This window comes from Bombus pyrosoma, linkage group LG6, assembly GCF_014825855.1.
Source record: "Bombus pyrosoma isolate SC7728 linkage group LG6, ASM1482585v1, whole genome shotgun sequence".
NCBI lineage: Eukaryota > Metazoa > Arthropoda > Insecta > Hymenoptera > Apidae > Bombus > Bombus pyrosoma.
The window spans coordinates 15,385,347-15,412,249 of NC_057775.1; the positions used below are offsets into that span (position 1 = coordinate 15,385,347).

A 26,903-nucleotide genomic window follows, 5' to 3' on the forward strand; every position below is an offset into this window, starting at 1 on the left:
GTTTGGAAGACCTTATCGTTTCTAGAGTCTGTTCGACTCTGGATTTATCTTTTACCTTGGGAAACACGGTGCTCGAGAAGTATGGATGCTCTAACATTTTGGCCATCATCTTTTCCGAGAAAATCAGCGCATGGTTGTTCCAAGAGATTTAAGTGGAAATGTAAATAGATCAGCAAAAATTGGAAAACGATGCTTTTTGATATTTTTCATATTTGTTGGAGAGAAATTTGCGAGGTATATTAGTAAAAGTGAAGGGACAGAGGTAAATGAGATTTAAATAAATTGTAGATATACGCAAGTAAATAGAAAGTACATGGAACTAAATGGAATGATTTTAAATTTCTTGGAACCGCATATCGAATAGATTAGCAGGAAATGAGATACTAGTTATATGTAGAATTCTCTTTGATCTTCCACGTTCTTTTCTTGTATGATATTGCCATTGATATATCCGATACCATTAATTTCTATATTTATGTTCTCCCATTTCAATAAATTGCCCAGCTATGCGACGTAATCTCTTCGAAGCAATGGCATAATCAAAGGAAATAACGATACGATTTACAAGTATTCTACAAGTATTCTTATTGACATAAATGTGCAAATTACGCTGTAAAGGACTATTATAAGTATTCACGTATTTGCTTGAACTTTACCATTGACGGGAAACTTCGAAGTTTCACAATAGAAAAATATTATTCGACAAATTATACTTACGAGCAAGTGATACATAATGTTTCGCAATTTCAGTATTTTTCTCGCGTAACGGATTATGAAAATAATAGAAAGTCATCATTGAATGGTAATTCTATCGATCTTGAAATAATTGTGTGATTTATACGCAATTAACGAAAATAATGGTGGCATTTACTAATGGATCATCTCGTTACAATCACGATGGAATTTAAATACGAAATTGTAGAATGCTGTGGGTTGGTTTCGGATTGTTTCCCTATTGGAACACTATAAACGACAGCAACACCACGCAAGCATTGCACGACTAATAATGATGAAATTTCAGTCATTACTATTTTATGCGAATTCGTGGAAGCATAAAGTGTGGCAAGCATCTCGTACACCAAATACCTCTCGTGGAATCATAGTTTTCTGTGAGTCAGAAAATTTCCGCTACCTACAGTCAGAAAGCAATTTTCGTACCTATCGTTTCTCTTTCGACTTTTTAGCTCGAGAAAGAATACTTGAATCGAGGAAGAATGCTCATGACGAAAGTGGTGGCGATTTGGCGTGAAACGAAACAGCGAAACAAAAATGATATTTCTTAAAATCTGCAAAATTGCCTTGTAGTATCGTAGGTGATTATTTTTAATCTTCAATTCGATTTCATATTCAAATCCAACTTCGCTTTGTTTCGTGTCATATCTCTCTGCCTTGATAAACACACACAGATATTTCCATGATATTCCTAAGAAATTTATTTTGTCAAAAATATTAGTAGCCCAATTTTCACCATTGTAATTCTCAGTTCACTACATAATGATGGTGCTACTATAATTAAACTTAATGTCTAAGTGCATCATTGCTTTTATCTATTCGCTATAATACCCGCTTCAACGTCCAAATGATAACATTAAAATTACACATAGGGGTGAAAGTAATTCTTATTTAACGCAAGTGTTTTTAAAGATTTCTCCTTCGTCAGATTATATAATTTTTACACCTATCGTTCCGCTTCGTCTGCGTTTCAGTGAAAATAGCCATCGCATCGTACCGATGTAGACTATCATTTCGATGATTATACACGTCTGTTTGCACTCGTTCTGGCCGCTCGAAAATCACAACTGGCAACGCGTACTTACACCTTGTAATTATTAACCAGAGTCTTAAACCAGCCAGCAATCAGCCTGTTAATCAGAATAATAACTATTACACGAGTTGCTACATTGAAATAGCTGGGTAAGTGAACTAACCTGAAATAGTGAAATTATTCCAGAGTTAGTCAACGATATACGAAATGAATCTCTCTTTACTCTATCATTTCTAATTATCGAAATATTATCTCCAAAGATCAAGCTTAATTTTTCAATTTCAGTACACGTGTATATGGTTAATGTCCAATTCCCAAGAAACGAATGACTGACTTCCATAAGTTGATTTATAGCAACAACATGATATAGATATAGTTGAACCTTGATAACCCAAACCTCTTACAACCTGAAGATTTTAGCAAATTTCCTAAATTAAAGTTAAATTTAGTAAATGTAAGATTAAATTAAAAGCTTCTATAAGCATCGTCGATCTTTTGTATTTCTCGATTTATGGACCTGAACAACCTGTCATCTGTATGGCGCGACTGTTGCGCACCGATCGTTTCAAATGCAATAAGTGCAAGTAACTCGTGGTCAGCTGTAGAGTATGCCATTTCTAAACGCATTCTCAGCCTGATGCACACTCGGTGAATGGTAATGCATGAAAATACGAGTCGCGCGCGAAAGTAATGCGTAAAACGTAAATAAATCACGGGTGAAAGCGATGTGCGTTTCTTTCTTCTTTTCGAACAGATCTGACATCTGTTTTATTTCTTCTTTCTTTTTCATCTTTATCCTCGTTCGATGTGTGTTTCTGGCAGGGATAACGGTGAATTGTTTCTGGTGCTGAGAGTTTTTATCGGTCTGCAAAATGTGTATTGGATGCTGGTATATGGTTATTCGTATTAGCAGGTTCGATCGAACGATGTCTGTTCATTTTTGAATGTTAATTAATAAATAAAGTGAAACTGAATTCGAACACAGAAACAGAAATAATAAATAAAAATACAATGGTACACGCATATGATTAAATATAAGCTGCGCATAAGAAACTTCGTAAACCATAACAGGATTAAAAGTACAAGTAAAAAGAAAAAAAAACGGTAAATAAAATACAATAAATTTCTCTAAATATATACGTACTGTCTACACGATACAAAGATGTATATCCTTCGGGTTCCTTGTAAAACCAACTTCACGTTCTTTGTTTCCTGTCGATAGAATACTCACTCACAAAAGTTAATCATAAAAGTTATCGCTCACCAAGATCCTCTGCTTCGATCCATTGTACCGTATGTCTACGAAAATGGTCGTTCATTTGTGGACAATGTCCGTTCCATTTCCTGTACGAGAAAGAAAAACATTTTCTCCGAAACTTTTGAAAAGGTGGGATTATCTTAATTGAGGAAAGGCGGTTCTCGAAACGCGGAAGCAAGGCCGAGTTTTATTACATTTAGCGGCATCCAGAGCGGAGAAAGGTTTCTTTTTCGAGCAACACAATTATGTCGCGTTGCATCGGCTGTAAGAGCAGTTCCAACCACGGCTTCCTTTCTTTTTCGACGCGCGAGAAATCACGGATGAATCACCCTCCGTTTCGCGATGCTCCAAACCGTGTTAACTGCGTTCCATTTTCAACCGACAACAAGCACACTGGCGTATTATTCGTTTTATCTTACGTTCGTTGAGCTTTTATCTCAGCCTAGCACGAGATATCGGAAGAGAAATGTCTTATTCAATGTAAAAATGTTTCTCTCGTACGAGTGTGGTAATTTAATTAGTCAACATGTTGCGGAGATTTGTTGCGGGCCTGCACACTCATACGGATATCCGATTGTGAGTCATTAATAGTCGGTCACGTGTAGAACTCAGGTGAAATCACGGTTGTGTCTGTCTTTTTCTTTCTAGACGTTCTCCTCCTAACCTTATGTTTCTTCGATTCCTCGGAAATTCTTCGCGTTTAATCTTCGTTAATACGATCGTTAATTCGACGTAAATATTTGCAACTAAATAAAATTTCGTTTTTATCGGTCGACCTTGCTGAATTCTCGTTATAATGCGTTGCTGCAACAAGTAAGACTATTGCACGAGGTAACGTGCGGTCGATGTGAGAATAAAAGCTATAGGTATTTCTAAGAAGAATATCCACGTGAATGTGGAAACGAGAGGAAAAAGGATGTAGAAATCTGTTTCTACGTATTGCACGTGTACCGAGAACTTGCAGAACATTCTGAAAATTGTAAGGAAATAATATGGCTGATTTATATTATTTATCGTACTTCTCATCCGTAATTGAGGTTCGGGTATTATGCTCTCGGGTTCTGTCCGTTTCATCATATTTGCTATTTGTCTGTGAAATTCTTGTAAACACATCCAAGTTTCATTGCAGTTGTACCATACCCTTACTTATTTATTGTTGTATTTAAAAGCGTAAGATCAAATTCGGTTTTCAAATACCTGAAACATTGTTTGGGAGGAATAAGTAGGTAAATCGTTTTTTACCTTTAAACGCAGGTCTTAAACCTTCTGACATAGTACAACGCATTCATTTTTTTGAAAGCCTGAACAAGGAAATGGTACGAACACATTTTTCCACGAACGAAAAGCATAATATATGTCGGAGAAGGATTTGAAGTATGGGCGTCTGATAAACCTTCGCTCGAATTGACCATCGTGATTATGTATTCTCGCTGATCGTTATTAGTTCCGGGGCGATGATTTCAAGATGTTACAGGTAATGGCGACAATCTTTGTTTTTAAGGAGAGCTGCATAATTATTCCATACCTCTGTTGTTATATGTCCGTCCCGTGACCGCGGCTACGTTCGGAGACTCATTATGTCACCTCGAGCCCAAGCACATCGTCATAAACCCTGAGTACACATAATCGAATTAGCGTCTTACAACTATTTCCTATTTTTATTGCTTAAGGGTAGCTACAATAAAAGTCCGGGCTAGGGTATTGAAGGTTTTCCTAATCACTCCAAAAGAAAGGCCCCGATGTCCTTTCACCTCCGACATATATAATTGGATATTTCACTATAAATTTGTATAAGTTCGTGGTATGTAGTAACGCATTTTACCATTTATAATTTAGAAATATACATACAGATACATAACAAATTAAATTTCATCGCTCCTATCACTTTTCCACCGAACTCTTCATTTGTCAAACGTATCACGGGATTCTACGTGACACGGACCCATATGAAAACCATAAAACCCCTCCTGAAAGTATCTAAATACACACTAACCCACTGAGATTGAAAACACCACATGGAGCGTGGTTCTCAGGTTTTTCACCCCTACGAACACCAGACTACTTTTTTCTTCCGAAATAGAACATAGTCGCGTTTCTCACAACGCATCTGGCCAGTGACTTGTTCCTTGGAACCTTCGCCCACCTTGTCATCATGATCGGAAACCCTTCCGTGGAATCAGGTCAGACAGCTGTCTGACTGAAGGGGAGCGCATCTCAGTTTTTTCCTCTCTTCCTTCTCGTTGTTGCGCTCTTTTCGGTTCTTTTTCAGAACGAGCACGTCGACAAAGGCGCTGGAAACTCGTGCACGCACGTCGCAAACGCCCACGCGTTGCTACACCGTGAACGCGGCATAATAGGATCCGCGGCATCCTTATTGTCCACTTACGGTCACAGTCTTTCGGCTCAAAAGCGTGTTGCAAGGAAAAAGTTCAAGAGACGGTTCAATTTTTCGTGTACTCGTTTGGCAGGAATTATGATGTTGTCGTTGGGAACGATTAAATCGGAAATTCATTATTTCCTGTTTTACGATAAATTGGACATGATTTTCTGCTTTACTCGATTATCTTTTTGAAGCGACAAACACGAAGTGCGAGTAAAATAGAAGTTCGTCGGCAGATTAATTGATCAATGACAGTTAATAGTATATTTCTAGTATAAAATTCAATTGTTTATAACATAATATATAACCGCCTAAAACCAACAATAGAAAAAGAAAAACTAATACCGGACCATCAATTAGGATTCAGGAATAAACACGCCACAATAGAACAAATGCATAGACTCGTCAATGAAATTTTACAGGCATTGGAAACAAAACAATATTGCACGGCACTATTTATTGACATTGAAAAAGCATTTGACAAAATTAACCATGAAAAACTTCTTCAAACTATCAAAAAGCAATTTCCAGAACAAATCTACAAATTACTCAAATCTTACTTAAACAATAGAACCTTTGTAGTGAAAATAAATGACGCATATTCTGAAATTAAGGATATCAAGGCAGGAGCGCCGCAAGGAAGCGTCCTAGGACCAATATTATACACAATCTATACAGCAGACATACCAACAACTGTCAACAGCAAAACTCTAACGTTCGCGGACGATACGGTCTTACTAGCGAGACATGCAAATCCAGAAACGGCTGCCGCACTACTACAAGAACACATTACAAAAATAGAAAAGTGGCTGCGAAGCAAACAAATAAAAGCGAACACCAGTAAGTGCAATCACGTAACATTTACGCTTAGAAAAGGAAAAACACCAGACATCCAACTAAATGGCGCCCACATAGCACAAACAAAGTATGTCAAATATCTAGGAATACAATTAGACACACGCCTTACATGGAAGCATCACATAAAATCAATAACAAACAGAATACGTGAAAAAATGAAGCAGATGTACTGGTTAATCAATAGAAAATCTAAATTATGCATAATGAATAAACTAAATATATACAAAACAATAATCAAACCAATCTGGACATACGGAGTCCCACTATGGGGGATGGCAGCAATGAGTCACATAAATAAAATAGAAACAGAGCAAGCAAAAATCTTAAGGACAACAGTTAACGCTCCATGGTACGTCAGAAATGAAGACATACGAAAAGATTCAAAAATTCCAACAGTTAAAGAGGAAATCGCCAGATACGCAAAAAAGTATAAAGAAAGACTCGCAACACACCCAAATCAGCTGGTTGCTGAAACGAATAAAACAATAATAGAAAGAAGACTGAAGAAGAAGCATCCTGCAGACCTCATAATAGAACAATAAACAACCTGGAAGATGGAGTCCCGCTGGGGGTAACCATCCACATGCTATATTTTATCAAATATTAAATTATAATATTTTACCAAATGTCCTAATGGACAAATTGTAAAATCTAAACAAACAATAAATAAAAAAAAATTGTTTATAACTTGAAAACTTAGCTTCGAAGTACATTTTTAATTAAGTATAAATCATTTAATACGAATGTCGAAAGTTGATAACGTCTATAAAAGAACAAGATAATATCTGGTTTGATGAATTATTTCCTTGTCGGTTCCTGACGTGCAATGATGATGTTATGTTTCTCGATACCTGAATTACAAATAAAATTTCAGTGAATTGCCTCGGATATCGCGCTAAGATAACGGTCACTGTATCCATTAAATTACAGAATTTCTGAATGAAACGCATGAATCTATCTTTAGTACGTATGTAAATTTGATGATTCAGCTTTTCTTTTGAACCCCACAAGTGCGGTTCGAATACACGTACAGTGAATTGGAAGCGAATTACGAGTGAATAATATGTGACAAAGTGACGATCTTAGAAAGTGTGAAGATCAATTCTAGCATCGACTTTCCAATTTCTTCGTTCGTACAGGAAAGGTTTTGCAGATATCAATTTAATTTTACTTGCAACGATAACGAGATTTATTTCATTTGCGTTAGCAGTCATCGCCGATAAGACATGCGAGTCCGCTGTTTAAACTTTGTTTTCGTTTCACGTATCGAACATTACCGTACGAATATTCGATATTTGGTATAAGATGGTTACACGATTTATATTCCCATACCATATAAGTATTCGTATATTCTATAGCTCTCTGCTGAATAATAGATATTATTTTACCTGGGGCCGATAACTCAATTGACGTCGAAATATATGAATACGACATTACATGTATATACTTTGTTTCTTCGTATCGTGTGAATTTTAGAGACGAAGAAAATACGATTTTCCATATTAGAAGACAGACATGCAGAAATTATTCGACAAATAATCTGCTCCAAATGCAAATAGTCATTAACGCGTATATTCGTTAGAGCAAAATGCTTTTTTAGTGTTTCATAACGCACTTAATTATTTCACATTGTTACACTGTAAACTTAAGAGTCTTCTATTTCATTGAAATACCTTAACCGATTCCAACGTGCCAAGTCGCCGATAGCCATCATGGCGCCACTTTAAGTCACCAATGACCACTGCATATGTAAAATACTCAACGTATTAGATATTCTAATGCGACTTTTCCTCTCGGATTTAACAGTCTGCCAAAACATTCACTTTTCTTTTTTCTTCAATCGCCTGCTAACGCATGTGCGAAACGTTGAGCTTGCGTCCGCTATGAACCGGTGCTATTACGTGACCGGAGACATGTATTTGAGAATTTGCTCGAGACCCGATCGTGTGCACAATACTGCAGAAAGTCGATCTCGCCAACAATCGTGTGACCACATAGTTATACTATAACCACTGGCGCCAGGGCTTCGTAAACATTTGTAAAATTGTTATCGCGGTGAAACGCTGAAATCGTACGGCAAAAATTCGTGTCAGCTTGGACAAGCTGAAACTGCATGCTCGTAAAACAGATAGAAACGTCGATAAATATTTGGCTGACGGGAAAGTAACGGACCGTGTAGTCCTAATTTTTCGCAGTCTCGAACGATATCGAAGGATGTGGTAAAATTCGACGATTATCGTTTTATCGCCACATTCACCTGAGATTCGCCGTTAATTTAGTTGTATCGCTGTTTATGAGAGAATTAATTACCTGTATGAAATTGATCAGATTGGATGTTATCTCTTATTTGAAACAAGTCGGAAGATAGAAAGTTTGGAAATCAGATTTCTGTGACACTATTTTCGACAAAGATCTGTTGCTGATACTTTGATGACTCTTTATTCATGATAGAGTAATAGTATTATAGAATAGGATTATAATTACCTGAAGCGAGTTGAAAAATAAAAGGTTGGAAATGAAACTTTATATTTTCTCTTTTTTGTCAAATTTTTTGGCCATATTTCAACGATTTTTGGTCTGTGACGGAGTAGATGATGCTGTCGAATAGGAATATAATTACGTAATCAGATGGAACCATTTATGTGCGAAAATTAAACGGTTGCAATGGTATTGTATGATATACACAAGTCGTTATCTGCTCGAGCTGATTAGTAATTGTAATTAAGCTTGGAGCATCTCGATTAACTATTCAGAACATTCTGTAATTAGACGTGTCGTTTACGACATTGTTGTTAAATGTATTAGTTTCGATAATGTAATTCGAAGTTAGGTACAATTTGTTGACTCTAAATTATTACGACTATAATTCAAGCGTGCAATTGCTTATGATCCACCTTTATATTACCCGAGTGACTAAAATATCAAATAATCCAATACTTCTCGACCAGTTGATACAGGTTCCTCGAGTTTTTATGGACACATGATTATAATATTTATTGGATTAACTTCGAATAATTAAATGCTAACATTCGAAAGTGTAATATTTCAAGTATTTATGATAGTAAAAGACATCAGTGGCAAAGTTAATACATACTGTTGTTTTTACTGCTTGAAAGTTGTTATTTCAAGCATCAAGGTATGCGCAGAATTCACAGGAAAATTTCTTTCTTCTGTTTATTGACGGACATTCTATTCTAGCACCAACACCAGCATGTAACCTATTAAAATTGCAAAGTGCAATATATTCGAGTAATAAGAACAGAATTTTTTCAATAAGCTGAAGGACTCAAAATTCCATTATATCCTCGATATTACAAATTTTTGAAGTAATCAAGAATTTTGTTATTTCGTATACGCTTTTAATAAAAATTTCATAATCAATCAACTGCTTTTTACCACACTACACAGATTAAGATTTACACGCAGCCATACCATAATTTCTCAAATATATACCAAATAAGGCTACAAAATTCACTATACGAAATATTTCAACAAACACATACAAACTTACTAAATATAAAAATGTCCAGTCTAAAGCCACCAAAATAATAAGGAAGAAATAAGAAAGATGGAAACATTCAAGAAACCAAATCCTCGGTTCTATTATTAAATTTCTCAGAGAAACACGACTAACACCAAATCAATCAACAGACGACAAGAGTTCACGTCAATTGATTGCAAATGGTATGCGTGTCCTGTCGAAAAGCTGGCGTCCATAAAATCTCTCGCGGAGAGAAGGAAAACTTTGTTACCTGTCGCGTAACTAGAATCTGCCGGTCGATCGAGTTGTCTGCGGTTTTCCCTCTCTGTGCGGTCGTTGGATAACGTCCAGCTCGAATCACCTTCGGATACTAATGCGTGGCATAACTTTGACACATTGATCTTAAGCCGATAAAACGTGGCGAAACGGCGTAACATGCGGTCACGCTCGATCCAAAGAAAAATATCCATCGTCGTTCTTCCTGTTTCATGCGTTACAGAAGGCGCGTGTGCCGCTTGTCCAATGCGAATCGCGCACTATACGCGTTATCGCGAAGAACACGACAAAGAACGCTGTTGGTCATGACTTTGGACTCTTCCGTTGATCGTTAGATAAAAAAATCAGTTGTCCTTTGATGCGTTACTTCCCTCTTTATCGCGGATGTTCCGTGAGTTTCGCGTCAGTGGAAATATCAAACTACATCCGTTGCATGTATATTGTATTATCATTAGATACTACATAAATAGTATTATAGATTGTTTGAATGTCGATTCAGTTGCGAACTCCTTTTGCAGCAGCTAGTTTCATTTTTATAGTATTTTTATAATTTTAAATCTCCAAAATTGTGATTCCTGTTCTTTAATAAAGTTTTTGAAACAAGAGATTATTTATCTTATCGTAATGTATCCTATACGTTACAAATAATTACATATCATAAGCATATCTATATTGATTGTTCTCTACGATAAGTTATTTTAAAGTGTGCTGCTAAATGTTCGACAGCTTAGTTACCGTTTCTATTCCGAGTGAATTATATTCGTATTCAGAGTTAAGAACGAAATGGGAACGATTTTTAAGATTTTCTGTTTAAGCTTATTGTCACTGTTATGTTTCCACGAGATTAGAGCACAGAGATTGAAACTGAAGATTAAAAATCGAAAAGGTCTCAAAGTACGTATTATATCGATCTATTTATTGACATGAGAGTATAATTTCTGTTCTAACATTTCTATTCTAGTGTAATTTCTACGGAATTGTATATTTTACCTCGTGAATTTCCCAAGATTGTTTGATATTAAACACGATTCATTGATGAAAGATTACCAATTGGTGATTTCTTATGATCGAGCAAGTGAGTCACACGTTCTGTGAATCGAAATACGCGACTGAATCTCGTTGTTTATGTTACCGGAAATTAAAGTGGGATCGTCAATGTGAGAAATCTCAAGACGCGTCATCAATTCACTCTGCAATGTTGACGAGTATGTATTAGTAATTTCAAAAGACTTTTCCTAACGCAAACTGTGTAGGAGGTGAGCAAATATCGTTAATCAGATCCGGAATTTGCTTTATTTCCTATTTTACATCATGTAATCAGAAATGGTAGATGACAGTGAAAGTGCATTATTTACTTATGTTCAATGTTATATAATAATGTGCGTACGCGCACATAACGCTGCAATCGACTTCTATTAATTTATTTTCTCTTTTGCCAGAGAACGTTCGCATAAAGACAAGAATAAAATGTGCAGTAAATTATTTTTAATAATCTGCTTAAAGTTTATGTAGTTAGTCTGTTTATAATTAGCTTGATGTTATTCTAAACCAATACATACATATATACATAGATAATACAATTTACACATAGGAATCTAATTCTACGGTGAAATGATTTGGAATCACAGTGTTCCACAAATACATTCACTTTTTATCGTGAAATGACAACGTCACGAAGAACCTGTTATTATCTTCGCCTAAATCCCGCAAGCATACGCTGTTCACGTCACGCCTTATCTATTTCATTTTAAAACCATCATTTTTCAACGAAATCAATCCTGACAATTATTTTTCGTAGACACCGTGTCATTCTATATGTTTGCTGGAAGTAAAACGTGCTGGTATACGTATACACTTACACACGAAAATTTAGCCTGTGTGCATCAGGGTCCAATGCACCGACACGTATTCTCACATGGGAATATTTTCATGCGTGTGTACGTACACGCATGTACGTCTTCGCGTCACCGATTGGCTCTAGTAGCGATAGAGGGGATAAGGAAACGCCGCGCGGTGGGGAGAGATGTGGCTACAATTCCACTCGGTTTCGCGTTGTGAGTGAGTGAGTGAAAACCAGTCAGTCAGTCAGTCAGGCGAGCAGGCAAGAGCATGGTCGGTACGGGAGTTCTGTTACGGGCACCCTTGAACGATTCTTGTATGATCGACGCGTGATTATGGATCGTTACGATCGAATACGTTGTTAGTCCGTTGAAAAAAAAGGAAGAACATCGCCGTATTAAGTTCGACTCGATCGGAATTCTGTAACGGTCCACTGCCATTGGTCCACTGCCACGAAAACGTGAATTCGAATTTTTATGTCTACTCATCGAATGTTCGTTGTTGTGTTTCTCTACAGCATTTATTTTGATTATTCCATTTTGTGAATCTCTATAACCTCGTGTGCCTGTTATCGCAACATCGCTCGGTAACAACCGATATTGTTCGTTGTACTGTTTTTTTTTTTTTTTTGTCTCTGTGTCTACCAGTTTGCATTTTAAAGCTTGTGTAAGACGATATCGATAGATCATAGTCGCGGACACCAATGGACGTTTCCCACGGTAGTGTCGTGCCGCCAGTTTTGTGACACGTGACAAGTGAACAGACGCTTGCAAGAAGATGCCTAGCCAAACTACCACCATTCTTCTAAAATGTTCCATGGTGGACGTGCCCGCCCTTAATCACGTGAAGCTGAAGTCCTTGTACGGAGTAAGTACTTCTCGATATCGCATCTGGTCTCTGTAGTTTAAGTACGTCTCGTTGTGCAATAGCGTGCGTTTGATAAGGACCAACCTCTAGAACGAACATAACGGTACGCGGGCATGCGGTGTATATCGTGTGTTTGTTGGTGACCCAAGACGATGATATATGGCCTTCGGAAGGAAGATGCGATTCAAAAGATTTTTACCTAGTGTGTGTATGTATGTATATGCACTAAAATGTAGCATATCATCGGTTTTCTAAAGGAGTGAAACAAAACTTTTGAGATATTTTCAAAATTTAAATTTAGCAATGGATGGTTCACTAGGATGTAAATGTCATAATTGCCCAACAAAAGTACGTTATTTGACGAGATCAATATGAAATGACAATTGAAAGTAGGACACTAACCTACAATCTACACTGCAAAAGAAATCAAGTACTTGTTGTATAGTCGAATAATTAATAACCTTTTACTGCAAATTTTGCAATTCAAATTTCCTGAAAAATTATTTCTTTATCTTAATAAACTGGATCCATATATGTACACATCGAATGTTTTTTACCGCCTTTTGTTTCGACGGCCTGGTAGGAGGCGCTTTTGTTCGTCTCGTGAAGTTTAATGGATCCTTTCGAATCTCCCGCGAATCTTCTCTCAATTTCTCTTCGCTTCTATATAGTGAAAGCTTTTGAAGTAATATTAATTATCCCTACACAATGATTTATTATATCTTGCATTCGATATGATAGCTTTCGATCTTCGACTCGAATGTCTTTTTACACGAAAGGATATTTATATTTGAAGGTTAGGATGATTCTTATCATTCGCTATTCCGATGGTATTCTTAACGAAAACAATAGGAATATTTTCAACATATAGTAGCTCACGAAAGTGTTTGATAACAGTCCAATATCCATTACATTAATAAACCTTAATGTTCAATGGGATTCAATGGTAATATGTATACGTTTGAAGTAAATATTTTGTAACTTCTATATACATTTTCCCATAGGTTTCAAATTTTCCAATATAATTAATAACTCTCGTATTCCACAACACAATATAAATAAAATTTATATATAAAATATGTACACAAAAGTTTTCTACGCTAATTGTTCAAATACTTTCGTGTACCAATCTATGTAAAACCGTGAAGTATGTTTCTAGAATCTCGCGAAACTCTTTGTGTATCGGAACCGGCTGTTTCCTCGTAAAGTCGCGTGCGTTGACCACACTGTAGTTCGTTGATCGAGTGGAACGAACGAATGGTCGGCTTGAAAAAAAAATCGACTCCCTGGTGGTGTGCTGCACGCGTGGTATAGCCGCGAGGGCACATGACAGGGTGAATAAAAGGGAAGGTCTGACTACGGTGTCTGGAGATGTTTGTGCCTCATTAACGTTAACCTCATTCGACGCGAATGCAGATGTATACACGAGCTGGGAGGCGTCTGTCCAGGAGTCTCACGCTTGTCTACTTATAATACATGCGCACGCCCGAGTATCCATAAATATGTGTGTGTAAACGGCACAAGCTAGGCGTATCGCGACGAACACAGTTCCGCTGATGATGCACACAGTGCATCGTTGTAATGTTTTTAGAGGCGTGAAGGTCTAAATTATTTTCGGTTACGAGAGGCGTTTATTCTTAGGAAGAGATCGAACGAAAAACAATAGATATGTTAAAACGTATGGTCATTCGAATTTTCTATCTGTTAGAAGAAAATGAATCTTCGGTCGGCATTGTCGTATTGTGTGATTGCATTATATGCGAGTCGCGAGAAGGCAACCATATACGTTCGCCAGTGCACACATTTGTATAACGAAAGCGCAGGCTGATCGCACTGGTGCACATACGGTACCTCGTATTGACAAACGGACAATGGTCGCGCGTTTACGGCGCAAAACACGTTGCCGTACCGGGAAAAGTGTCAACCGTGTTGTTTGTCATACTTCGATAAAGTACACCTTAACAGTGTACTGTAGACTAACATGCAAGAGAGTACTGAAAGGGATGCGAGAAGAGACACGTTATAATAAGGAAGATGCTTAAAATTATTATCGTGGTTTGTTGTAACTATTGGAAATTTTAATCGTGCCAATTATTATCGTTTACTGTGAAAACTAACAAATTATTACCTCTTATAAAAAATAACCACATCGAATTTAATTGTTCGATCGTTTCGCGGGGAAACGCGATCGCGAAGAAGCGCGCCAACGAGAGAAATCGTCGATTCCCGTTACGATTTGATAATCGACACCGCGAGTCAGTCGATCCTCTATTTCGATTAAGATAATAGGAGTGGTTAATTGATTATAACACTGAATTAACAGGTTATAATATATACACTTTATTCCAACAACTTTGTAGATATAGGTATTTAGTTACGCGCGGTGCATGTAGATGTATTCTCAGCGAAGTGTAAGTAATAAGTTAAACTGACGACTGACCAATGAACGGAAAACCAGTCAAGAAACGGTGACTGATTTAGGGATAAAAAACGAGCGAAGTTGGGTGACAAATTATTGACGAGTGGAAATGACCGTTGAACAAAGGAAAAGCCTGCTTTTCCCATTTCTTACCTGACTGGATAATAATCCTAAGAAACGTTTCGACTTTAATGACGTTTCCTAGCAATTAAGGGCCTTAACAGTAAAATAAAGTGCTTAGTTTTATGATAGTTTCTTAGGATTATAGCGGTCCGACAAATTATATTTGCACACCTAGTACCGTCTTGACTGAAATATGGATTACGGTTTATGTAGAGAGTCACCGGACATGACATTAATTATTTTCTGAAATACCTATTTATTTACAAATACTCGAGGTACGTCTTTATGTCGTATCTACAAGTACGATATCATTCGATGTCTTTCCGTAGAGCAGACAAAGCCGATTGTCTTCGTTTCTTATTCTCAAAAATGTATACCTGATTTTCACGGGGAAAAAGTATTTCTACCGAGAAGACAGGTTCGTTTTACATATTAATTACTTACACTATCGTTTGAAGCAAAAGTGTAAGAGTAGTAAGTCATCTTTATCGATACGCAGGAGTAATAACTTTCATTATCGGATAACAGCACGACTATTGATATCGTGTAACGGTGTAAGCAACGTGACTCCGTTCCTCGAAGTAGCCTCTCGCGTTTTCTCGTGCATCCACGCTCTAAATATAAGCGGACACCAGCGTGCGAAGCGTTGCTTTTAATTCACTGTCACTGCTGCAGGAGGGAAAGGAGAAAGAGGAGACACACGGTTCGTGTATGTGGGAAATAGAAGCGCGATAAACTCGAAAGTGACGAAAAATTCAACGACCGCGGGGATACACGTGCGTGCACGTGCAGAGTCTACACAGATATGCCTCGGGCGGTTTCTTTCATCTGCAATCTCCAGAGTTCTCCATCGCTATTTCCCACCGACAGATAAATAAATTGATCCACGACGGAAAGCACGATAACTGCTCGATATTGCATAGAATACAGTCATTGTGTTGTAATTGCACACACTGAGTGACGCGCGATAAGATCTTCGTACAAAATACACGTATGGGTTAAAAGAAACGAGGAAGCAACGATGTGGAATCACTTTGCACGTTTTATTGCCATATTTTTTTTAACTTATTTCACCGTAACCTATAATCGTGCAATTTTGTGAACAATCATGATCCATTGTTCCTGGTTGAACAACGTTTCCCGTAAATCGATAAACGCGCGTTGCTTTTTATTATTTAACTGTGAAGCCATTCGAGTGTGTTAAAAAAAGTGAGCGGCCTGGATGCTATCGCGAACATCTTCGAAACTGTAACGTTTGTAAAGCGTGTAGAGTGTAACGTGATACGTCCGAGTTCGCGAGTAAACGAAAACGATCTTATTGCGTAGTACAGCATTTTTTTTCTCCCGGGTATACGTACTATAGTACGAAGACGCGTCTATAAACAAATAATATCCGCTATTTTTTTTTTATCACGAATAGAGACGTTCACTATATGTTTAGAATATATATAGCTTCGATCGGAATCCATGGTAGATCGAAAATAGAAGGTATCGAAGAGACGAACGTTTGCTCCGGGCGTGTACCGTTGGTTCCGAATATTATCCTGCTATGGCCTGGGGATAGAAATTACCTGTCTCGGGATCAGCATCGCTTTAATTCGATAACCTGTTCCCTTTTTGTCAGTCGATTCCGCTCTCACGGAGACCAGGCCGAGACAACTGTAGCTGTTTCTGCTTCATTTTTTGCTCGACCTCGTATGTACTATATATGTATGTAGTCTGTATACACCTGAAACGAAGTGACCAGGTCGAGCCCGTGGCCGTGAAAGTTCTGTTTCACTTGTGTGTTTACAGGCCATCAGGGCCGTCTCTCGTAGCTTCCCTGAGACTTGGATAATTGTAAAAGGGGTCTCCGCTAGTCGCCTCGAGGAAAAAGGGAGAAATTTTCGAAAGCAATGACGGATCTTTTCAAACTCGTTGCTCGTCCATTGAGCATCACTCGTCCGGTTTTCCAATCCGTTAACGCGCTTTCTTGATTTTTTTCTTCTCACACTGTATACTTGATTAGAGAGCTCGATCTCAACTTCCATTTACGCAGAAGCGGTAATGATAACAATGTCAACCGGTACGCCACGAAGTGTTACGGTTTCCTTTTATATAAGGGAGGAAAAGTCGATCTGGAAATTAGATTGTTTCCTTATTGCATATTGCTTGTGCTATTATTTTTCTTTTTTTTTTTTATTGTTTGTTTTTTAATTTTACAATTTGTCCAGTAGGACATTAGGTAAAATGTTGTAACATGTGATTAAATAGCATGTGGATGGTTACCCCCAGCGGGGTACCATATCTTTGTGTTTTTTAGGTTATATCCTTTATGAGATCAGCTGGGTGTTTCCTTTTTAGTCTTCTTTCTATGCTTGTGTTGATCGTTTCCGTAGTCAGCCGGTTTGGGTGTGTTGTTATTCTTTCTCTGTACCTTTCCGCGCATCTGGTGATCTCCTTGACCGTTGGTTGTGCTATTATAATATCGTAATGCGTAGTTTTGTAAGTTGTGAATAGCGAGATATTGAATTATCTGGAACGAAATAATTTCAAATCGTACGATTGAACTGCGTTGATTTTTCTTTTTTAATCAGCACGGAACAAGGGGCACGAGTAGCGCGCGCATTACTCATACATCTTGGAGATGCTTCAGATTCAAACTGGAGTAAATTTTAAAGGGGAAATCCCATCCCTTTATTTAAATATCGTCGTCCCCCCTACTAGATCTCATTGTTCTCTGAGCTCGGCTCACGTGCCAAATAATACTCCATCTCGCCATCAGAGGGTTGGTCGAGTGTCTGAATTCACAGACGAAATGCGTTTCGATTTCACGCGTGTAATACTTGATGACGACATTCACGGCGGTGATAAAGTTTTACTGGTCATAATTTTCGGAAATGAGAGAGCTTACGCACCCAGGGATACGATGAAGTTATTTCAAACGATAATATGTTACTCTGAATGATCATATGATGGAAAGCAAGCAACCTCGTGGTATTAAAGTATGGAATTATGGGTTTCACGATTGATAACAACGAATGTTATCACACTGCTATTTATTAACAGGCCGATAAACGTCGAACAAATGAAATACATAATTTCCGATTAATAACAGCCAGCAGAGCAGGTTTCTCTTGGCTCTGGGCGACAAATCGGATCATCTCGCAAACACTTTCATAAGAATGCCATTCGTGCGCCTAATACGTTTCGTTGCGTTCGGATTTCGCATCGACCGTTTATGCAACTTAATTATTTAATTCTATAATGTTCGTGTGATCTGTATGATATACTGTATTTTTCTTCGCTCCTCGAAACGTCTATAGTGTATGGTTATGTACATGCGAGCGAAACGCACGCGAATTGGAAACAGCCAGAGACGTCTATTAAATGTTCGGTTACAATAGCGTGAATCGTACTTCTTGAAACGGCTATTGGTGTTGCAATTGATAATAAGTTAATAGTCTCGTTCGTGCTTCGAGTGATTCAAAAGGGTTATTGTTTTTTTTTATGAATGTGATACGTTTGACGTTTTTCGCGTGAAGTAATGACTTGACTGGCTCTTACGTATAATGTAGAATGAGTATTAGTCAGACGCTAGCTTCCGATTATTTTGCATCCTAATATAGGAAAAGTAGTATAATAATATCATTATGTATATCTTCTCCTATTGAAATAACTTGTTTCCCATAAACCTACCTATTTATTTCACTTTTTATAGTTGTTTTTCTTAAATCAATCGTTCACGTTTCCATCACGTTTACAAATCCTTTATGTTCCCATTATATTCGTATCCCGCTACATTCAAATTGAATAGCATCTCCATCGTCGTTTAATAATAGCCAGATGTAATATTCTGTTTTTCTTTTTCTTTTTATTATTTATTTAAATTTTACAATTTGTCCATTAGGACATTTGGTAAAATATAGCTTAAATATTTGGTAAAATATAGCATGTGGATGGTTACCCCCAGCGGGGTACCATCTTCGTGTTTGTTAGATTATATCCTTTGTGATGTAATATTCTGTGACCAAAAACTCTGCCATGTTGTAGATGAAATTCTCATTCTCCTTATACGCTCGAAATAGCCAGACAAATTTGTAAGAACATTACAAAACATACTCAAACCTCGCAAACGTCTCTTGTCACAGTACATGCGCTCCACTGATAGGATTTCTCGCAGTCCAATCGCTGCTTTTCTCGGCACGAAACAAATGTGGCACTCGACGAAAGGCAAAAGGGGTTTAAAGTCGGTTCGACATAGCCTTTCACCAGTCAGCAATAAAATAATTCGCCTGGCAAGCAAACACTTGACTACTCCTCCCTGTCCTTTGGCCGCAACAGACGTCGCCTCTTCAGTACAGCCCCTTTTTTTCCTTCTGGTGCGTGCGCTCGCCAGTCAAAGCGGCCAAACGACGCGCTATGTTCTCTCTGCGTGCATACTACTGTATACTTATCATCTATGTACTACGCGTTCTCGCCGCGTTACCCTCGCCAGAGACGAAGGACAAGCCCTTCCACGTTCCCTTTTTCGCCTGAATCCAGCGTGCGCTCCTCCAGCCTCCCGCGCCTCGTGTTCGAATTTTTCTTGTAATTTAAGATTACAAGAGAGTTACACGACAAGCGTATTTTTGATGATTTCTTTACTTTCACGTCGCTACATAAATTTCTCTTAAGCAACGATACGTATACAATACGTGAAATAACGATATTTATATTATCGTATGGTCTGACTATGGTCCTAACTTTTGGGCAGGAGCCAAAGGATATCAAACTGTTAAAACACGCGATATTTTGTATTTTTCAATATTTTAACACTTTGCTGTCCGCATAAATTTACTAATAAGTTTAACCAGTAACCTGCGTCTTTTGGTAAGAAAATTTCAAGTTCGCACAGTGTACGTGAAGAGAGCCGACCTGCACTCGGCAACACGTCGTTGCCACTGGACGTGAAAGTGTTGATATCGTTAGAAAAACGTATGAAATCGTCTGTTTCTCGAAAAATCAACGTTAATCGTATCCTTGGCTACTGCAATTAGAAATTTACAAAAAATGAAGTTGTTCAATTTGATTTGAATTTCTGAGATCCTCGCATATAAGGACATAAAACGTACCTAATGTCAAAGAATGATTGCTAAAAATGTATCATTTTCACGTATACAAACTGATGCTCTTTCTGCAGTGCACGTACGATAAAAGTTGACTAAACAAATACTCGAACTGAAGTGTCCTTTTGCGCATCGCCTCCATTGGATACGCGGTCAAAAACTGTTCTTCTCTTTAATCGGTCACGCTCCATCGATACCATTGTCGGTCGATCCTCTCTCTTTCGGAGACCAGTTTCAACGGAACGAAAGAGAGGAGCATCGTTGCGTGCCGCGTGCACGGCGTGCAATTAACTTACGCAAAAATCGCGGCCGCCCGAGCAAAAAGGTAATACCGGTTGACGTTTTTTGCGAAGAGGGCGCTGGCATATTGCGAAAATACTCGTCCACCATCTTCTTTCCTGCGTGTTACTGAAGAACAGATAAACGAGCTGCTGTTTTTCGACCGAGACGAATCGTGCTCCACTTCCGTTTTCTTTTTTCCTTTTTTCCCCCGTGTTTTCTTCTTCTTTTTTATTTGAAAGCTGGTCGATCCTCGAGTGAAATGGTTTCAAGTACTTTGATACCGTGTAAGTAGTTTCCTTACTGAGTTTAGGTGGGTTTCTTCGTGAAGCTTTTTAGTGGTCGGTTTGAAAGGTCCAAGAAGGTAGCGGTTTTGCAATTTCTTGATCAGGCATTCTGGTTTGCATTCTACGAAATTGCCAGCAAGAAATTCGATAGTTTTCCATACCTTGTTCTATGGACGATGATGCTGTGTGTTGTGAAATATTTCATATGGAAATTATTTACTTGACAATAGAGATAATAAAAGGGATATATGTATCGGATACATTGCAGTAATAGAAAAAGGTATACGTGTGTTTTAGATGATAATATATCACTTTTACCACCCTGTTAGAGAGATGAGAGTATTTCAACAAGTTTCTTGTACGCCAAGAGCCCAGGGCCTTTTGAAACTTAAAGTGCTACTCCGTACTCTGTGCTGCTCTGTACAACGCTCCGTTTCTCATCGTTGATTATTAAATCAGAAAATCAAACGACGACGTGAACAAAATTGACAGTGAAATCAAAAAGTGTATATTCAAATTTAATGCTTGTTCTATTATCATTTTACCGAATCATTATCTATTTTATTTATGATAAATGAAATAAAAGTTAGAAAACATTCCAATTTTTACATTTACATCTACTAGACTGCATAAAATCTGTTTACTTGAACAAAGTTCGACGTCAATCAAACTCGATCGATAAATTCTGCTTCTTTCCTCATCGACCTTTCCAAATCAGTTACCGAATCGAAGCACGTACACATTTCTCGAGCGCTAATTGGTCACGTGTGCTGGCCCCAGAAAAAATGTGAAGAATTTTTCGCAGCAACCGGACGAGCCATACCGTGTTGCAACGCTTTGAAATGGGTTAAGATTTAACCGTCTGTTGCTAATACCAGAAGCGGTTTCACCGATCAATGACCACCGGCTAATTGATACTTGTGAAAACGTCCCGACTAGGAAATCCTTCGTCGTGCACTTGCGTCAGTGTCTGGCGAACGTACTGCTAGAAAACCACAAACGTAGAGGATGCGAAGAACTTTTACTCGCTTTCAAGAAATTGATAATTCACCAATGTGTAGAAATTAATTCCAGCGTGTGTTTGGTTAGCATACAAATTTTATTCCAAAGTTTTTCTTCTTTCGTATAAAGCGTGTTCGATATAAAATTTTACACAGTACATCATGCTACATCATGCTATCATTCTATTTTATTAATTTATTTTTCAAAGTCCTTTTTACACAGTATTTTTTATGTAAAATATTACAAAGTTATTCGGAGATTGTATCGCTGCATATTATTGTATTTTACAGGTTTGATAATAAATGTACGATTACAATATATCGAATTCCTAACTTATTTTTTGATTGTAGTGTAAGGAATTCTCTGAACTGTTTACGGCCAACTAACAATAGATGATAACAACGTACCTTTAAAAAATGATAATAGCTTGAATCGGTTCAATATTAGTCATCAGAAAAATTTGATCTGAATCATAGTTAGTTGTTTGCTGATTGCATGTCTACCATTCTAAAACATTACTTGCCGATTTAGTAAGAATAATTAAGATTTCTGCTGAATCGTTGGAAGATGTTGCGTGTTAACCGGACGTATGTATAATTAATGATGTGCGTATCACCGTTGTCATTAGACGAGTTGTGCGCGTTCTGCATTCTGGTGCGTCGGCCAGCAAGACAATTGACAACTGCTGGCCTCGATCCGAGAAGTTACGATTCTTTCTTGCGTTCCAGAGTCTAGTGTACACCTATTTCACGGACCACTTATGATATACTCGGTGAATCGTGTCTCGATTCCGTAAAAACCTCGAGTAGAAAAATATACGTTGAAAATAGCAATTTTACAGACAAATCTTCGGAAAGATAAACAAATTGAAATAATTTAGAAGCAAATATATTCATCACGCGTAAAATTTGTAGTCTTCTTTCATGTAGCATTATTCTAAAAAATGGACGTTTTGTATAATAGTTGTTGAGACAAAGTTGAGAAGAATGTAAATAATTTCAAAATAAATATTTATCATTTATAAAATGGCTAGTTTCCTTTCGTGTAGCAGTATTATAAAAAATTGCTATTGAATGTAATTGTTTGAAATTAACATTGATATTGTAATAACGACGAAGGAAAGCTTTTTAAGAAGAACATTTCGATTTTAAATTTATGATTCCCCTTTATGAACTATAAAAGCGTAAAAAAAGTTACAAATGAAGTAGGAAGTTTGTATAATGGAAAATCAACGGTTCGAATAATGTCGGTTGTTTTTATCGAGTCCAGTTTGAAATTCTGAGAGTCTGCTACATGAATGATAGATTCCATCACGAACCAGGTACCTAAAACTATGAATACAAAGCACGCATATATAGCCATACATCTTCAGGATCTAAATTCGTTCCGATTCATTTCTTCTTAACTCGATTCGTTCTAAAGCTCCGACCGGATGTCTCGACGACCTGAATCACTAAATTTGGACCTACGTCCTGTATATAGATCCAACTTGAATAGATGCAACATTTTTGACATCCGTGTCCAGAATGGGTCTCATTCTACTTTATCTCAGCGACGTTCAATTACTCCATTATTGAGCCAGCCGGACGCAATCTTGCTCTTTTCGACATAAACTCAATTTATTCATGTAGAAATATTTTTCATCCGACTGATTTATTTCGACGATACTAAACTGCTTCGTCGCAGATTCAATTTTATAATCGTTTTAACAAAAATCGATTTTGGAAAATCACAAAGCAGTAAGAAAGTCATAATTGATTCAATGTAAGACGCAATGGTTACGGTCTTTTTAACTAAGCGCCATTATTTTCCCTATAAATAGTCCCGTTACGCCTATTCTATTTTGTTCAATTTAAATTGTTTTCAACTCGAGTACCTTAACCCAGTTTCCTCGCGATTCGATTCAACCGACTATATTTCCTCATAACACGATTCGTTTCGATCCAACCTCTGCGAAACTCTTTTCCATCCAATTTCACAGTTCCATTCCCATCCGCCATACAAGCAACACCTATCCTTTAACACTTTAACGATCCAATAAACCAGCTTTTAAGGTACATATGTACATAGCTATAAGGTGTATTTTTGCGCGAGAGATAAACGAACGCGCGGATAAACATTTTAAGAGCCACGAGACAATAACTTACACGCTTCTCAGGCCTACGGGTGGGCCCTGGCGCCTTTCCCACCAGTAAAAGTAAGGCAATCGTTGATGATAAGTCGGCCTCACAGAGGTCAACAAGAGGAAAGCACGATCCTCGCTGTTTCCAGCAACTCATCGCCTTGTTAACACATTAGAAACTTATATTCGTAATTTTTTATATTCCAAATGGGTGATTGTAAGATAATTCTTACGCGTATTGTAATTTTAGAAATCACATTGCATTATCATTGAGAGAAATTATTAATGAGAAACTTGAATTCGTAATTGCCGTATCCCAGATGGATGATTACAGGATTGTTCTTGTACATGTACACTACAATTTCATAATAGTTGGTAGTATCGTTTATGCGTAATTGATTTCAGAGTTCTAATTATTTTTACAATTATTAAAAGTATGCAAATGTTTTTGGCAATGTTAATGTTCGTCTCTATTCAGAGTTAAATACCGTTACGTATATTTACTTATTTTGTTATTATATCGTTCTATTTTAAGTAATTGTTGTAACATATTTGGAGGGATATTTAAAGGTCGGTAAACATATGTGGCTCTAGGATTAAAAGAAAACCTTCCCATTCTACAAATACAAATAATAGAATATGTGTAATTCCCTTCCTAATTTACATTCCATGACAAGTATCCTCGATTTCGTTCTAATCGATAGTCATAGCTTGCCTTAGGAGTTTCAACATTATCACAATTAATTCCGCCGAGAAAGGCGGAATTACTTCTTGTAATATCCTGTGTTCCGCGAAACGATATAATACATTGACCACGGGGGGTATCTTCATGTGCACAAGATTACGAGTCGCTTTTACTCGGATGAAAAACACCTGTTTTTACATATGCTATCGGCAACTTACTACATGCATACATATTTCATACATACATTTCCTTCGATAGATTCGCACAGACGGATCTGAAAGCGGAATCTTCTCCAGATACGTCGTTTACCGTGTTCGTCGTGTTCGAGTCCAAGTGTATTCTTTGATACTTAAATAGCAATTTCCAATGCACGCTACGCTGGTTAAAAGCGCGAGAGTGTGGAGAATATAAAAATACAACGAGAATTCCATCGCAGTGACTGGCGAACCGGCTTGTGGAATTAGAATGAATTTTAACGTTTGAGTTAACGAAATGTCCTTTATATACCTCGTTGCGATGGTGATCGAAACTTGTTAGATTCTCGTAAATCTTGTGTATAGACTGAGGATATTTAAGTAAATTCATATTCTTATGAATACAATAGTTAGAATTTATATCTTGTAATATAATTTTGTATATCGTTACATATTGCGTACATTCTTGCACCTTTAAAATTTCAGAAGAAGCCCGCAGTCTACTTATACACGTCCTTATTTTTCCTTTAATTATTTTCTTTTATATCGATTTATTTAATATCTGACTTCTTCAACAGTATTCTCCTTATGCAAAAAGTGTATCGTGCTTTCTCTTGGCTGTATTTTTATGTTCATTTATCTGTACGCAGAAATGAAATTAATTAACTGTGTAATTTATCTGAAATTATTAATCAGATACATTGGTTGCGAAGTTTAAAAATCCTTAGGAAATGGAATTTATTATCCTTAGTAATATCTGGCAACGCTTCAACCATTTGATGTGATTATCAATTTGATACTGTAATGGTTATATCAAAATCACAATTTTGTTTGTTCGTCAGCAGAATAATTTTGACAAAAGAAAAACTGAATTTATGAAAAAATGTCTTAAAAAGATCGTGACGAGGGTCGTTTACAGCCACATGAACACTCGACCACATAGCAACCAATGCAAATTACTTTCTTCATAAATTCACGATACATCCAGGTTATTAAAGCTCCTTTTTCGTTTACCCATCTGGTGATGGTGTGAAAAGTAGAGTCTCTTCATTTCCTGGAACTTATGTTTCCGATAACCTGGACATTTAAGCCCATCGATTTACTCAATCGTTCGATAATCTTATCTCCGATTTTAATATCGAATCGTCATATTACGTCATTAAAGTGCTTTAGTTTCTTAGAAGATTTAGTCATCGTGTTCGATGTTCACGTTTGTCAGTGATTTTAGATTTTTCTTTGTAACCTTTCACAGAGACGTTTTTTTCTTTCCAAATTTTGGAAGGTTCTATTCTTGGGAAATATAATATATTGAATACTAAAATGGAATATTTGAATACCATCAAATATGGAATACTTTTTTATCCATCGAAATACAGTATTCATCTCGGGTCACGTAGATATTCAATAGGATTAAACTGAATATTTAAACACTTTGTATATTTTATATCGACCGGAATAAAATTTTCACTTCGGGTCACATAGACACACAACGGGATTAAAGGATAAGAAACTCGAAGATTTCCAAATATTTCAACATACGTACGTATCTTGAAAAAGTGAGAAAATGGTAGCCAGTTCGTTTCAATTGAGAGGAAAGCAGTTTTGGACCTCGTTTTATCGGTCCACCTACATAATGCGCATGGTTCCGCAATGAAAATAATGGCTCTTTTTAGCGAGGAAGAATTTTTATTTCGGAAGAAGTTGTTTTTCTTTACGAGAACAACGTGGAGAGGCCAGCTGCAGCTGTCCTAAACCTCTAGTCTTTGTACCTGTGCGAGTTGGCAGGTGTTGAGACGAGATACATCTGCTATCTTGCACGTGTCTCGAAGGGATTCTTGCTCTCTGCATGTTCACGTATCCACGAGCTCTCTCTCTCTCTCTTTCTCTCTCTCTCTGGATTCTCTTCTTCGGAACGGAGTTCATGTGTGGGTAACCTGTGTGCGTGCAAAAGCTGCGGAACCGGTGTGCTCTCGATCGGAAC

The 26,903-nt window shown here is 37.3% G+C and overlaps 1 protein-coding gene and 1 long non-coding RNA gene across 10 annotated transcripts in view; one reads left to right on the forward strand and one right to left on the reverse strand.

Annotated features, from left to right (window-relative positions):
- The window catches only part of LOC122568329 (probable serine/threonine-protein kinase dyrk2), a 270,663-nt gene that overhangs the window by 186,149 nt on the left and 57,611 nt on the right, over positions 1-26,903 (forward strand). The gene's annotated exons all lie outside the window — the stretch shown is intronic.
- LOC122568343 lies at positions 1,291-10,773 on the reverse strand. Of its 4 annotated transcripts, XR_006317065.1 has the most exons (5): positions 10,014-10,771; positions 9,356-9,479; positions 2,910-3,109; positions 1,929-2,630; positions 1,417-1,862 (listed from the first exon to the last, which is right to left on the reverse strand). It is a non-coding gene; the product is annotated as an uncharacterized LOC122568343 (long non-coding RNA). The 4 variants fall into 4 exon arrangements; XR_006317063.1 differs by having other exon boundaries at positions 1,416-1,862; positions 1,929-3,109; positions 10,014-10,773; XR_006317066.1 differs by lacking the exons at positions 9,356-9,479; positions 10,014-10,771 and adding an exon at positions 4,348-5,908 and having other exon boundaries at positions 1,291-1,862; positions 1,929-4,220.